The 14,653-nt window shown below is 42.2% G+C and overlaps 1 protein-coding gene and 1 long non-coding RNA gene across 25 annotated transcripts in view; one reads left to right on the forward strand and one right to left on the reverse strand.

Moving 5' to 3' along the window:
* Window positions 1-14,653, forward strand: part of sox6 (SRY-box transcription factor 6) — a 636,702-nt gene that overhangs the window by 501,910 nt on the left and 120,139 nt on the right. The window lies entirely within an intron of this gene.
* Window positions 1-14,653, reverse strand: part of LOC148146960 (uncharacterized) — a 30,637-nt gene that overhangs the window by 4,791 nt on the left and 11,193 nt on the right. Inside the window, exon 2 of the long non-coding RNA XR_015760154.1 lies at window positions 2,528-2,605. This is a non-coding gene — a long non-coding RNA (uncharacterized LOC148146960). The remainder of the gene's footprint in view (window positions 1-2,527; window positions 2,606-14,653) is intronic.

Consider the following 14,653-nt stretch of genomic DNA (forward strand, 5'->3'; position numbering starts at 1 on the left):
ATTACCCTTCCCAAAAAAATGAGAAAGACCATGAGAAATTCTCAACTTATCAGTCAGCTCATCCTGTCATGTGAGGTTAAACAGCTGCTGAAATAGAAATAATTGTATTGAAATGAGGTCACAATGACATGAAATGAAATGTTAGCACAAAAAAAGGAACACTTAGTTCCTCCTTAGCAGCTAATCATGTCGATAAATTTGAGCTATTGTTGCTCTTTGAGACACTAACATCTGAATAATATTTTCTGGTAACATTAGGCTGAACATATTCATGTTAAGTGCCTTTGTGCGCAGGTTTTTCATTGTCATTAAACAGTCTATTTCAAATGAAATCTGCTGTTCAAAGTCTGGCATTGATGGAAAAATACTTCTTTTTCTATTAAGCACCGCGGAGCATAACTTCTTTAAAAATTAGCTGTGAAAGTGATGAATTGGGATAGAGTTTCACCTTCACCTCTGGTTAAAGTACCAAAAGCTTCCATTCTTCCATTCTTCTGTTGTATTTGTCTTCTCTTAACTAGCTATCAAATGAGGAGAAAGTGAGGTCTGCAGATGCTGGAGATCAAAGTTGAAACTTTATTGCTGGAACAGCACAGCAGGTCAGGCAGCATCCAGGGAACAGGAGATTCGACGTTTCGGGCACAGGCCCTTCCTGAGGAAGGGCCTGTGCCCGAAACGTCGAATCTCCTGTTCCCTGGATGCTGCCTGACCTGCTGTTCTGTTCCAGCAATAAAGTTTCAACTAGCTATCAAATGAGTACGGTAATACCAAGCAACCCTCACTGCCTGATTTGACTTCCTATGCTTCAACCTGAATAGAACTAATATCTGGATGGTAAAAATGAAAATTGATTCCCTTGCTTTTACAACTCCATGACAGTCACCTGTATTAATTCCAGAGTTCTGACACACATATGTTATTTTGTTTTGTTTCTTGATAAACATTAGCACTTAAAATCGAAACTGACTGGACTTTGGGCAGAACGGTCAGACGTGAAAAATTCAGTTTAGCCTATTTTAGAAGTTAATATCTTGAGTAAGAGAACTAAGTAAAAATCCTGAACCCCCACCCCCCACCCACAATCAGATTAACTTATGACAGTGACTACTGCTGACTTTCATATTTAATACAATTCTTGATCTGAGAGAGAAACACCAGCTTTAATCACAAAGTCAGAACAAACTGAAACATCTCATGTAAGGTCATTTTTATTTGAGCTTAATACTCTGATATTAGAGCTTATGAATTGTGCTGTTATTTTCGTGTCACAAATCCTCCCAGTTGGTTGCTTGAGCAGAGACGATATAAAGCCCCTTAAGAAAAATTTTAATTACTCTCCCGACCAGTTTATTTGCATTGCAGGCTTGATGACGAGTGTCACACAGAGTAGCACTCTGACTGACTGCTGCAGATGCTGAGTCTCAAGTACTCTGAGTCAGATCTTTACTGTGGGTCTACTGGGACAAACAATAGCACCTGTTCCTCACAAGATATCAGGCCAGTAGTCCATTTATGTATCTTTAATGAAGCTCTGGGGCAGATGGCAAAAGAAGGAAGAAAAAAAATTGCATCGTACACCATTTACTGCTGCATAGACAAAGGAAAAAAGCGCTGTCTGTGCAACAATGTGCTATTTTTACGAGCAGCAAAGAGACAGTGTAGAAGTGTTCCAATGGCATCTGTTACTCTTCTATCTTTCAGAGGGTGTTGAAAGCATTTGTTCAAGCAATTAAAAATTTCTGGGCATGTCGCCGATTTCTTGCCTAAAACCAGTTACACAAACATATATTTATGTATTATATTATATATATTATCAATATGAATATAAGTCTGGACATGTTTGGGGGAAAAGTGTGAGGAAAAGTAGTTAATTCTCTTCCATGAGGGCAAGAAAGGGGGTGGAGGTAATGGTGGTGAATTAGATCTGTTAAGTAATCTGCTCGCTGTAGAGTGCTTCTAGGCTTACCTCAGCTAAAAAGGAAAAGAATGAAACCAAGGAAAAACAGCAAGCAAAAGCTGGCTTATTTCATGCCCCAGTGATGTGGTGGTAATTGCACAAAACTCTCTTTTTATTGCGTACTGGTTTAATGGAGAAATTCATTCAGACAGAATTTGGTAAGGTGTTTAATTTTTGTGCGCCCTTTATTAACCTCAGTTCCCAAAGCTTTCCCGAGTAGAAACGGTTCACTGACAAGTTAAAGCCACAGAGTCCTTTCTAAACATTTTATTTTATTCTCCTCCCATGACACCACCTCAGTCATATACCATCCCCCATACAACTCTTCCCCACCCCCGCATCAGTCCCCAATATTCTTACCACCTCTACCAGAACTACCTGAGGCTTTTGCATTACAGTTTGTCTTGTTCATGACCATCTGCATGATCAATGATCATTGATGCTATACTGTGTGGAAATGTAATCAGATATTGAGGGAATTAGATGTGTTTCAATGCATTACATGGCAATTCCAATGATGACTAAAGATACCATAGTAAAATAAAACAGAGCATCAAATTAGATTAGTACCTTCAATTAACTTTGAATTTTCACTTTATTTTTCAGTTCTGTTTGAAGATCAGTGTAACATCATACGATGAATTAGTTCTATAATATAAAAATGTAGTGAATCACTCGAAAGACTATTTTTAACAATAGATTACAGGGAAATTCCCAATCTAGTATATAATAAAAGAAGTCTTCTAATAACTTTAAATAAAGATAAATGGTCACTTGCTACCCTATTATGAATTATTGCTTAAAGGGAAGTTCTACACTTCTTACTAAAATAACTACTCTAATGAGTTGGTATTTATTATTTAGTTCCAAGATAAACACCTTCTGTTATGATGGGTTTGAACTGAAATCTGGGAGAAATATTTGCGGAGTTGAAACATTTCAAGCTCTAACTTTTTTGTATTTCCAAGTGTGATTAGCAGGCTCCCGAATTGGTCTGTTATTTTAAACTGAGGTTTTTGGTCGTGAAAGTAAGGGGCAAGATGACAAAGAATGGTATTGTGAAATATGACATTTTTTTTAAAGGAAGGATCAAGAGATTCATTTATGCAGCTCAGGACTGTGGTGACAAATTATTCCTTTGCCAATATGGAACACTAGCTTTACTTTGCATTGCAATATTCTAATTTATAAGCTTTTCCTTTTGTGAATGTCATCCTTTTTTCACCTCATTTCACTTCAGAATACTTAAGTTATTGCATGCTACCTTGGCTTTGTAACAGCAGGTGGTAAAAGTTATGAATTTACAGATAAATCCAATTGTGCAAATTTCTGTTCTTGATTGTGCATCAGATTGATGGAAAATAAAGAAGTCAGCTTGAAAGCAATCGAGGGGAAGTTGGAGATTTGATCTCCTTCGGTCTCTTGCATGCAACCTTAAGGCCAGACAAAGACAAATATTGTCATGATTAGAGTGGTGCTGGAAAAGCACAGCAGGTCAGGTAGCATCTGAGGAGCAGGAAAATCGATGTTTCAGACAAAAGCCCTTCTTCAGGGCTTCAGTCCTTTCGTAATGAAGGGCTTTTGCCTGAAACATCGATTTTCCTGCTCCTCAGATGCTACCTGACCTGCTGTGCTTTTCCAGCATCACTCTAAACTTGATTCTAATCTCCAGCAGTACCCAACTCCGCCAAAGACAAATATTGGCAAAGGATTGGGAGGTCACCATTGTGTCTTCTCAGCCAGATTGAAACATACACAATTTATGGAGAATGAAAGAAAGTTCAAAACAAAATGATCATTTTCTACTTTGGTGTGATATGAATGCAAATTCAACTCAATGTTTCAATAGTTGTTTGTGGGTTAAGTCTCTGGTCATTTTTGTCTTTATATTACTGAACATAAAATCTGCATTGCTTTGCAATGTAGCATTTTTTTAAAAAAAAAGTGAATTTCAAAGTTCCCAGATATTTAAGAAGAATAATCAAGTCACATTTTATATACACGGCTAAAAATCACAAAAAAAAAGTTTGGAAAAGGAGTCTTGAAAAAAAAACCCACTGAAGTAATATAACTTTAGATAATTGAAAAATGCTTCTTTCAAAAAATTGTAAAGCCGAATTTACTAGTTATATTGATATACTGAAGGTCATTTCTTAGTAAGTTGAGTGAGAGTAAAAGATTTCAAAAGGAACCTTAGTGTCTTTTTGCTGGGAAAAAAAAGCTTAATTTTAAGAGCCATGGCCAAGAACCAGCCATGCCCAGTTTCCTCGGTCAACTTTAAATGCAAAAGTTCCAAGAACTATGTTTGCTAGATGTGGACGTAGTGCAACGTCTCATACTGAAAGATGGAAGTTCTGATAATTTCATGCTTTGTTACCATTACATTAACTGTGTGCTTAACATCTTCGGAATGAAAGTTTAATCTATAATCTGCTGAGGATGTGTTCACCCCTCTTTTAAAAATGATTTCTGGAATCAATATCCCTGCCCTTCCGGGTGAATTCTGACAATGAGCAAATAAAGGTCTCTGATTCTTCTCTTTAGAGTATTTTTGTACATGGACTGTGGGTGGAATTGAATTATTCCCCTGGAATTGGGCAGGAATGTGTCAGGGCTGTGTAATCATGCAGGAAGATTAATTTCCGGGCAAGAAGGGAGAAAGATGTCTATTCTGTGTGAAAAATAATAGATGCTGTCAGACCTGTCAGACCTCTATTCCTGATGAAGGGCTTTTGCCTGAAATGTCAATTTTCCTGCTCCTCAGATGCTGTCTGACCTGCTGTACTTTTCCAGCACCACTCTAATCTAAACTCTGGTTTCCAGCATCTGCAGTCCTCACTTTTGCCTCAACCTGTTTAAGTACCTCATTTTGCAGCAACACTAAGTGAATGGGAACCATTCCAGGTGGGTAAGTTGCCAAGTAAACCCTGGGCTATGCCCTTTTGGGGAGCGGTTATCTCCTATGTGTGATATATCTGGCTGACAGAGTGACCCTCCTGCAGTAAGGGCTGCCCGTAGGTGAACCTGCTGGCCTCTTCCACACCCTTGCTAAGGCTTCCTTGAGTGGTCTTGATCCTACTATACCTACCTGTCCTACACATTCCAATGACAATCCAGGATGAACTGTAGTACAGACAGCTGCCAGTGCTACTACTGGGGCTGTCATTACTAGAGAGCTGGTCTCAAATTGGCTAGCAGCTCTCAAAGGGCTGGAAGCTCTCCCTGAACAGGAACGAGGCCCTAATAGCACCCATGTCCATGCTTGATTGATGCTAAGTAGGATCTTGAGGGCTTACAATGGTGGTGAAGGATTGCCCCTGGCTGTCCAGCCAATGGACCATTCAACACTGTGAGAATTAAATTCTAGCCTAAAATCTTTATTCTCATCTACAAATTTTAAAGTTTCACTATTTACAGTGCACTATATTTCTGTGTTAGAGCAGCACAATGGAATTTATACCCGAAACATTGACTTCTCCATCTCCTGATGCTGCCTGGCTTGATGTGTTCTTCCAGCCTCCTGCCTGTCTATTTATCCTTTACCATGCCCACTAAAAGCCATCCTGAAGCCTAGAATTATTCTCATTTGGATTTTGGTGCATCTAGATTGTCAATGAAAACATCAAAAAATAATGGACCCAAAATATTAGTGGTTCCCTTAATTATGGAGAAAGCAGTTTTTCTCTCTGTTGTGTTAAGAATTTAGAGGCTGTTTAAGAGATCAGTCATGGATTAGCATTTTTTGACAGCAATGATAAAAGCAGAATCTGATGGATTCAATTTAATGCCTGTTCCTGAGAGGGAGTCAGGAGTGTTGCGTAGTTGGGTGACAGGGTGCATGATGGAGATGCCTCACCCTCCAATTTAGTCTGAGGTAGGAAGGGTGAATGCTGACCATCCAACACAGAAATCATGCCTCATCCCACTGCCAATAAGCTCAGCAGTTTTGATGGAGGCCTCATTATCCGGTGTTTACCCGTGATCTTCTAATGGTGCCCCTCATTCAAAGGCACTTTGTGCTTAATCAAGTGATCCAGCATCAGGAAGGTGGGAGGACAGGGCTAGGCCAACAGTAAATCACCCAGCTGCCTTGCTATGAACCTGCCTTCTCCTCTCTTCTACTCTCCAGCTGTCAGTGATTAGCAGATCGGTTGGTTGGGGTGGGAGCTAGAAGATGGAAGGGGAGAGATATCACAACTGTCTGGCTATGATCTTGGAGGGTCACTCCCTCTAGGAGACAGCTAGCAACTGCACCTCTGACCTCACAGTCATTATAAGTAAGGGGTGGTCACTTGTAGAATCCATCAAATCCCCCCCAGCCCCAGTCTGCCACAACACTTCACCCTCAAACAGTCTCCTTAACTGTGGGCCACTATACATTATGACTGAAAATCCCAGTCAGCATGGGAGTGAGACCTCAAATTATTAATTATTGTCTTCAATTGATTGCCTACAGCATTCCTGATGAAGGCTTATGCCCAAAATGTCAATTCTCCTGCTCTTCCTGCTGTCTGACCTGCTGTCCTTTTCCAGCACCACAGTCTCGACTGCCCACATTATTCTGCATAATTTTAAAATCCCAGCCCAAAACTTAAATTCAGCATTAGTGCTATAAATAACATCGCATAATATTTCTATGTAGAGAAATATAAATATTAAATCCTGAGGGGACTTGACTGGATAGATAATGAAAGGATGTTTCCTCAGGGGTTGGGAGTCTTTGGAATTCCCTTCCTCAAAAAGTAGAGGATGTAGAATCTTTAAATATTTTTAAGGTAGAAGTAGATAGATTCTGAATTACCAAAGGTGTGAAAGATTATTGGGGATACCCAGAAATGTAGAGTTGATGTTAACATCAAATCAGCCATGATTCTTATTGAATGGTGGAGTTGCCTTCCTGATGAAGGGCTTTTGCCCGAAATGTCGATTTTGCCTGTCCTCGGATGCTGCCTGAATTGCTGTGCTCTTCCAGCACCACTGATCCAGAATCTGGTTTCCAGCATCTGCAGTCATTGTTTTTACCTCGTTGAAAGGCTGAGTGGCCTACTCTTGTTACTTGTTTGTATGTTCCCACCTCGACTAAACCATTTGTATTGATGTAACATATTAAAAAATTATAAAATGCTTCAGTGTAATACATAGGACTGTTATAAATCAAAATTTGACACTGAGCCACATTTGGCAATGTTAGCACAGATGGCCAAATGCTTGATCACAGAGGTAGGTTTTAAAGAGTGTCTTATAGGAGGAAAGTGAGGCATTGGAGTTTAGTGAAGAAACTCTATACAAAAGACCCTAGGCGACTGTAGGCACAGTCATAAAAGGTGGAGCAATTACAATCAAATATGAACAAGAGGTAGAGGAGCACAGGGGTCTCAGATAAGTGTATAAACATAGAGCCGTTTTGACTGGGAGCCAATGTAGGTCAGCATGAATTATCTGTGGATAAGTGAGGATGCTGCCAACAGAATTTTAGATGAATTCAGATCAAGAAGCATGAGGAAGGTTTGTCTTTGTCCAAGTCACAAAGGATGTAATTTGTGACTTTGATAAGAACAATTTCTGTTTCTCTTTCTAACAGCAATTGCTGTTAGCTTTTCAAATCTATTTCCAATTCTTTCCCTTTATCCTGTATCTGTTTAAACTCTTCTTCACATACTTATCAAATTCCCTTTGAGAGCAGGTTATAGTGTGTGCTTCAGTAACCATTTGTGTTAGAGCATTCCATGTTCTAACAAAGCTTTGTGTGAAAAACAATCTTCTGAGTTGTCCCTTGGTACTTCTGGTGCTAAAGCTAAAACTGAGCTCAGAATTGTTCCTGATTCCTGATTTACTGACCAGTACAAACAACATTTCATGGTTTACCCTCCCAAAACATTTAGTACTTTTGTAAACTTTTATTAAATTCTCCTATCTTCTGTTAAAGTGAAATGAAATGCAAATTGTGTGTGGTTCTTCACAATTCTAACCTTTCGTTATGACATAATTCCGGTTAATCTTTTCTGTTCTATTTCCGTAACATTAGTATTTCTTCCTTTAAGTAGATAACCACAATTGTACACAACCATGACCTAAACAATTTATTTTTCAGATTCAAATCCACTTCTCTGTTTTAATATTTATATACAATATATATGATATACATAATATATCTATATTTGAAACCAAGAATTGCCTTTGCCTCTTCTTACTTTTGTTCTGTTTAAAGATTTTTCAGTTCCCCCATTTATTTCCATTGTTGTTCTTTCCCCAAAATGTACATTTCACTTATTTTCATTTAAATTTTCAAAACTGCTGATATTCTTTTGAAAACCTCTACATGCATTATTCCAAACCCCCACGACACACAAATTTACTATTCTTCTAAATTTGTATCATTTGAAAAAGAGAATGACTTGCGCTTATGTGGTCATTTATATGATCACTAGATATTTCAAAGTACTTTGCAGCCATTGAGATACATTTTACTATGTTAAAATTCAGGAAACAAACTCAACAAGCATTGATATAATGCACCTAGTATTTATAAAGGTAGAAAACAAAATGTACATCCTTGAGGCACGATCCATATTCTGTCAATTTATTAACAATCTCATTCATCCATATCTCTGGCCTTTGCCCTATGCTGTGCCCTATCCAGAGTTTAGATGCCCTTTAATGGCCTGTGTCCCCAATTCTCACAATTCTCTTATGTGACATCTAATCAAACAGTTTCTGAAAATCTGTATATACAGCATTACATTTGCTTTGTCTACACACTGTTTAATTTTACAATTAAATTAGCCAAGCATGACCTGCCCTTTAGAAATCTATCCCACCTGTCCCTGATGATTTCTGTAAGTGCTCTGAATGCATAAGTGTTCTGTATTTTTATAGAAGACAATGAGGCAGACAGATTCTGTATCATATTTTGCTGATATCTTGACTCTGATTACAATTTGATTAGTATGCCATGTACATATTCAATGCTGCAAATAGGATGAGATAATTTGGGCGGTTGGATTTGTTCCTAATTTGATGATGTAAGTTGTAATGGAAATATAAGTATAACTTAATGTTCCAAACCGTCGCATGTGTAACTAAACTGCGTCTGCAGTGCACCACATGGTAAATTTACTGACAGTATTTTCTTTAAGTTTAGGGATGTGTATGGCCTGCCTGATCTGGTATGTTAGAAGAAAAAAAATACTTATTGTTTTTACCAGCAAAACCTCTTGTATTGAAATATAGTAGTTTATTGCATGTTGGCAATTAGTTACAGTTACGTTGACAATGAAATATAGTGAATTGGCAAATATGAAGAAAACCTTGATTTTTATTCTTACTTCCCTGTGATCATAAGCAATTCTGTCCACAATTCCATAATGACATCATCCTAGTGGGTGCTATTTTTGTTCCAGAACTCAGTATTAACCCTGTTCAGATCCATAGATATCACCCCCAATGCTTTTTCTCCCCTTTAGTATATTACACATTTGTGTACATCATTACATTTACCACTACTGGACAGCTCTGCTCCCAGGAGGAGCGGTTCCACCATAGAACACACCAGATGGCCTCCTTCTTTAGAGACCGCAATTTCCCTTCCCACGTGGTTAAAGATGCCCTCCAACGCATCTCATCCACATCCCGCACCTCCGCCCTCAGACCCAACCCCTCCAACCGCAACAAGGACAGAACGCCCCTGGTGCTCACCTTCCACCCTACCAACCTTCGCATAAACCAAATCATCCGCCGACATTTCCGCCACCTCCAAACAGACCCCACCACCAGGGATATATTTCCCTCCCCACCCCTCTCCGCCTTCCGCAAAGACCGTTCCCTCCGTGACTACCTGGTCAGGTCCACGCCCCCCTACGACCCACCCTCCCATCCTGGCACTTTCCCCTGCCACCGCAGGAACTGTAAAACCTGCGCCCACACCTCCTCCCTCACCTCCATCCAAGGCCCCAAAGGAGCTTTCCACATCCATCAAAGTTTTACTTGCACATCCACTAATATCATCTATTGTATCCGTTGCTCCCGATGCGGTCTCCTCTACATTGGGGAGACTGGACGCCTCCTAGCAGAGCGCTTTAGGGAACATCTCCGAGACACCCGCACCAATCAACCACATCGCCCAGTGGCTCAACATTTCAACTCCCCCTCCCACTCTGCCGAGGATATGGAGGTGCTGGGCCTCCTCCACCGCCGCTCCCTCACCACCAGACGCCTGGAGGAAGAACGCCTCATCTTCCGCCTCGGAACACTTCAACCCCAGGGCATCAATGTGGATTTTAACAGTTTCCTCATTTCCCCTTCCCCCACCTCATCCTAGCTTCTAACCTCCAGAAACTCGATCCCCTGACCTGTCCGGACTTGTCCGACCTGCCCAGCTCCTTTTCCACCTATCCACTCCACCCTCTCCTCCCTGACCTATCACCTTCATCTCCTTCCCCACTGACCTATTGTACTCTATGCCACTCTCTCCCACCCCCACCCTCCTCTAGCTTATCTCTCCATGCTTCAGGCTCTCTGCCTTTATTCCTGATGAAGGGCTTTTGCCCGAAACGTCGATTTTGCCTGTCCTCGGATGCTGCCTGAATTGCTGTGCTCTTCCAGCACCACTGATCCAGATCTGGTTTCCAGCATCTGCAGTCATTGTTTTTACCTAGCACACCACCCCTCCTGACTCTTTCTGCCCAATTGTGGACTGTTTTTCTCCTGGAATGAGAGAGAAGCAGGTATTATGATAAATGAAGTGGGTGGTACAGCTACAACTGTTGGTGCAGATGGGAAAGTGTCCAGTGTGCATGAGTAGACAGAGCAGAAGGTCTGCAGGCATTATGCTTTTTACTGATATTTCTTTGCAGAATGTGATATGGCAGTACCAGATAAATACTCCAGTCGCCACCAGGACAGAACCCCACTGGTCCTCACCTACCACCTCACCAACCTCCATATACATCGTATCATCCGTTGTCATTTCCGCCACCTCCAAATGGACCCCACCACCAGGGATATATTTCCCTCCCCTCCCCTATCAGCATTCCTAAAAGAACACTCCCTCCGTGACTCCCTCGTCAGGTCCACACCCCACACCAACCCAACCTCCATTCCCGGCACCTTCCCCTGCAACCGCAAGAAATGCAAAACTTGCGCCCACACCTCCCCTCTTACTTCTCTCCAAGGCCCCAAGGGATCCTTCCATATCCGCCACAAATTCACCTGCGCCTCCACACACATCATTTACTGCATCCGCTGCACCCGATGTGGCCTCCTCTATTTTGGGGGGACAGGCCGCCTACTTCCGGAACGTTTCAGAGAACACCTCTGGGACACTCGGACCAACCAACCCAACCATCCCGTGGCTCAACACTTCAACTCCCCCTCCCACTCTACCAAGGACATGCAGGTCCTTGGACTTCTCCATCGCCAGACCATAGCAACACAACGGCTGGAAGAAGAGCGCCTCATCTTCTGCCTAGGAACCCTCCAACCGCAAGGGATGAACTCAGATTTCTCCAGTTTCCTCATTTCCCCTCTCCCCCACCTTGTCTCAGTCCCAACCCTCGAACTCAGCATCACCTTCCTAACCTGCAATCTTCTTCCTGACCTCCCCATCCCCACTCCAGCCTATCACCCTCACCTTATCACCCTGACCTTAACCTCCTTCCGCCTATTGCATTTCCAACGCCCCTCCCCCAAGTCCCTCCTCCCTACCATTTATCTTAGCCTGCTTGGCACACTTTCCTCATTCTTGAAGAAGGGCTCATGCCCGAAACGTCGATTCTCCTGCTTCTTGGATGCTGCCTGACCTGCTGCGCTTTTCCAGCAACACATTTTCAGCTCTGATCTCCAAAATCTGCAGTCCTCACTTTCTCCTTGTTGTAGCTGTTACTTTGTTTTCTGGTTTCTCTCTGCATGGCAGTTCCTCATGCTGGTCTATTACCTTCAAACTTTTGCTATTCCTACTGCATACTGGTTAATTTGATCAAACTCAAGCTATATTTTCATATAAGTGCCCTACGTTGGGTTAGTGAAGTCCAGGATTGTGTTGGGTGTCAGTGAATGTGGAAAGTATTGCAGGCAGTTGTGAGAGTAGCAGAGCATGAACTTTGGTGAGAGGTGTGTTCAGTAGCATTCAGAAAAAGTGAGAGGTATCAGTGGAATTCACCCTGCACGGCGGAGAAGGACCTTGACTTTTTTTCTCCAGTGCTAGGCGTTTCTCCAGACAGCTGAGACTTGTTAAAGGGAAGAGGGCGGCCTATGTAAAGATGAGGCGTGAAAGTTCAATTGGGGCGATTGAGAGTTATAAGGTAGCCAGGAAGGACCTGAAGAGAGAGCTAAGAGCAGCAAGGAGGGGACATGAAAGGTCCTTAGTTGGTAGGATTAGGGAAAACCCTAAGGCTTTCTATAGGTATGTCAGGAATAAAAGAATGACTAGGGTAGGAATAGGTCCAGTCAAAGATAGTAGTGGGAAGTTGCGTGTGGAGGCTGAAGAGATTGGGGAGACACTGAATGAATACTTTTCGTCAGTATTCAATCAGGAACAGGACATTGTTGTCAATGTGAGTACTGAGTCACAATTAAGTAGAATGGATGGCTTTGAGGTATGTAGAGAAGAGGTGTTGGAAATTCTGGAAAGGGTGAAAATAGATAAGTCCCCTGGGCCTGATGGCATTTATCCTAGGATTCTCTGGGAAGCAAGGGAGGAGATTGCAGAGCCATTGGCCTTGATTTTTATGTCCTCGTTGTCTACAGGAGTAGTGCCAGAAGATTGGAGGCTAGCAAATGTGGTTCCCTTGTTCAAGAAGGGGAGTAGGGATAACCCTAGTAACTATAGGCCGGTGAGTCTCACTTCTGTTGTGGGCAAAATCTTAGAGAGAATTGTAAGGGATAGGATTTATGAACATCTAGATAGGAATAATGTGATCAAGGATAGTCAGCATGGTTTTGTGAAGGGCAGGTCGTGCCTCACAAACCTTATTGAATTCTTTGAGAAGGTGACTAAGGAGGTGGACGAGGGGAAAGCGGTAGATGTGGTGTATATGGATTTTAGTAAGGCGTTTGATAAGGTTCCCCATGGTAGACTACTGCAAAAAATACGGAGGTATGGCATTGAGGGTGAGTTGGAGGTTTGGATTAGGAGTTGGCTGGCTGGAAGAAGACAGAGGGTAGTAGTTGATGGCAAAGGTTCATCTTGGAGTGCCGTCACTAGCGGTGTTCCGCAAGGATCTGTTTTGGGACCATTGCTGTTTGTAATTTTTATAAATGACCTGGAGGAGGGGTTAGAAGGTTGGGTGAGCAAGTTTGCGGATGATACGAAAGTCGGAGGAGTTGTAGACAGTGAGGAAGGATATGGCAGGTTACAACGGGATATATAGATAAGCTGCAGAACTGGGCAGAAAGGTGGCAAATGGAGTTCAATGTAGCTAAGTGTGAGGTGATTCACTTTGGTAAGAGTAATAAAAAGATGGGGTACTGGGCTAATGGTCGGATACTTGGTAATGTGGATGAGCAGAGGGATCTTGGTGTCCATGTACACAGATCTTTGAAAGTTGCCACCCAGGTAAATAGTGCGGTGAAGAAGGCATATGGCGTACTGGCTTTTATTGGTAGAGGAATTGAGTTCCGGAGCACTGAGGTCATGTTGCAGTTGTATAAGACTCTGGTGCGGCCGCATCTGGAGTATTGTGTGCAGTTTGGTCGCCATATTATAGGAAGGATGTGGAGGCACTGGAACGGGTGCAGAGGAGGTTTACCAGGATGTTGCCTGGTATGGTAGAAAGATCGTATGAGGAAAGGCTGAGGCACTTGGGGTTGTTTTCATTGGAGAAAAGAAGGTTTAGGGGTGACTTGATAGAGGTGTACAAGATGATTAGGGGTTTAGATAGGGTCGACAGTGAGAATCTTTTTCCACGTATGGAGTCAGCTATTACAAGGGGGCATAGCTTTAAATTAAGGGGTGGTAGGTATAGGACAGATGTTAGGGGTAGGTTCTTTACTCAGCGAGTCGTGAGTTCATGGAATGCCCTGCCAGTAGCAGTGGTGGACTCTCCCTCATTATGGGCATTTAAGCGGGCATTGGATAGGCATATGGAGGATAGTGGGCTAGTGTAGGTTAGGTGGGCTTGGATCGGCGCAACATCGAGGGCCGAAGGGCCTGTACTGCGCTGTATTCTTCTATGTTCTATGTTCTATGTTCCTTTGGAATACTCTGGAGTTGTGGCCTCCATCCCTGGTCCTGTGGAAAGAAAAAGTCTCACCTATGCACCACCCCATTCAAGAAGACCACCAAACACCTACCCACATAGCAAAGGACTGATTTCCCCAACTCCCAGGCCCTGGACAAATGTCAGGAACTGCACAGGATACTTCCAGACTGACAATGCTTGTCTGGAGGCACAACAGGCTTTGAAACATGGTGTGGGTGCAAGGGATGCCACTCGGTTCCTGGATATTTGCTGAGTGGTGAGTTATTGTGCGAATGCATGTAGCAAGATAGGATGGAATTTGGACATGAACGATGGTGGGTATTTAATGAGGTGTGTTTTAAGGTAGGGTGAAAGAAGTGGCTATACCTTGTAGTGACAAGCCTTCCAATTAAAAAAATTAACTCATCCGAAAAATGTAATATTTAATACTCTGAAGAGGATCTGGGTGTTCGATCTCATTCATCCAAGATCCTAATCTATTTTGCTGCAAGTCCAATTG

The sequence above is a fragment of the Chiloscyllium plagiosum genome, unplaced genomic scaffold (assembly GCF_037043375.1).
Source record: "Chiloscyllium plagiosum isolate Xiang-an unplaced genomic scaffold, Cpla_swu_hap1 HiC_scaffold_18, whole genome shotgun sequence".
NCBI lineage: Eukaryota > Metazoa > Chordata > Chondrichthyes > Orectolobiformes > Hemiscylliidae > Chiloscyllium > Chiloscyllium plagiosum.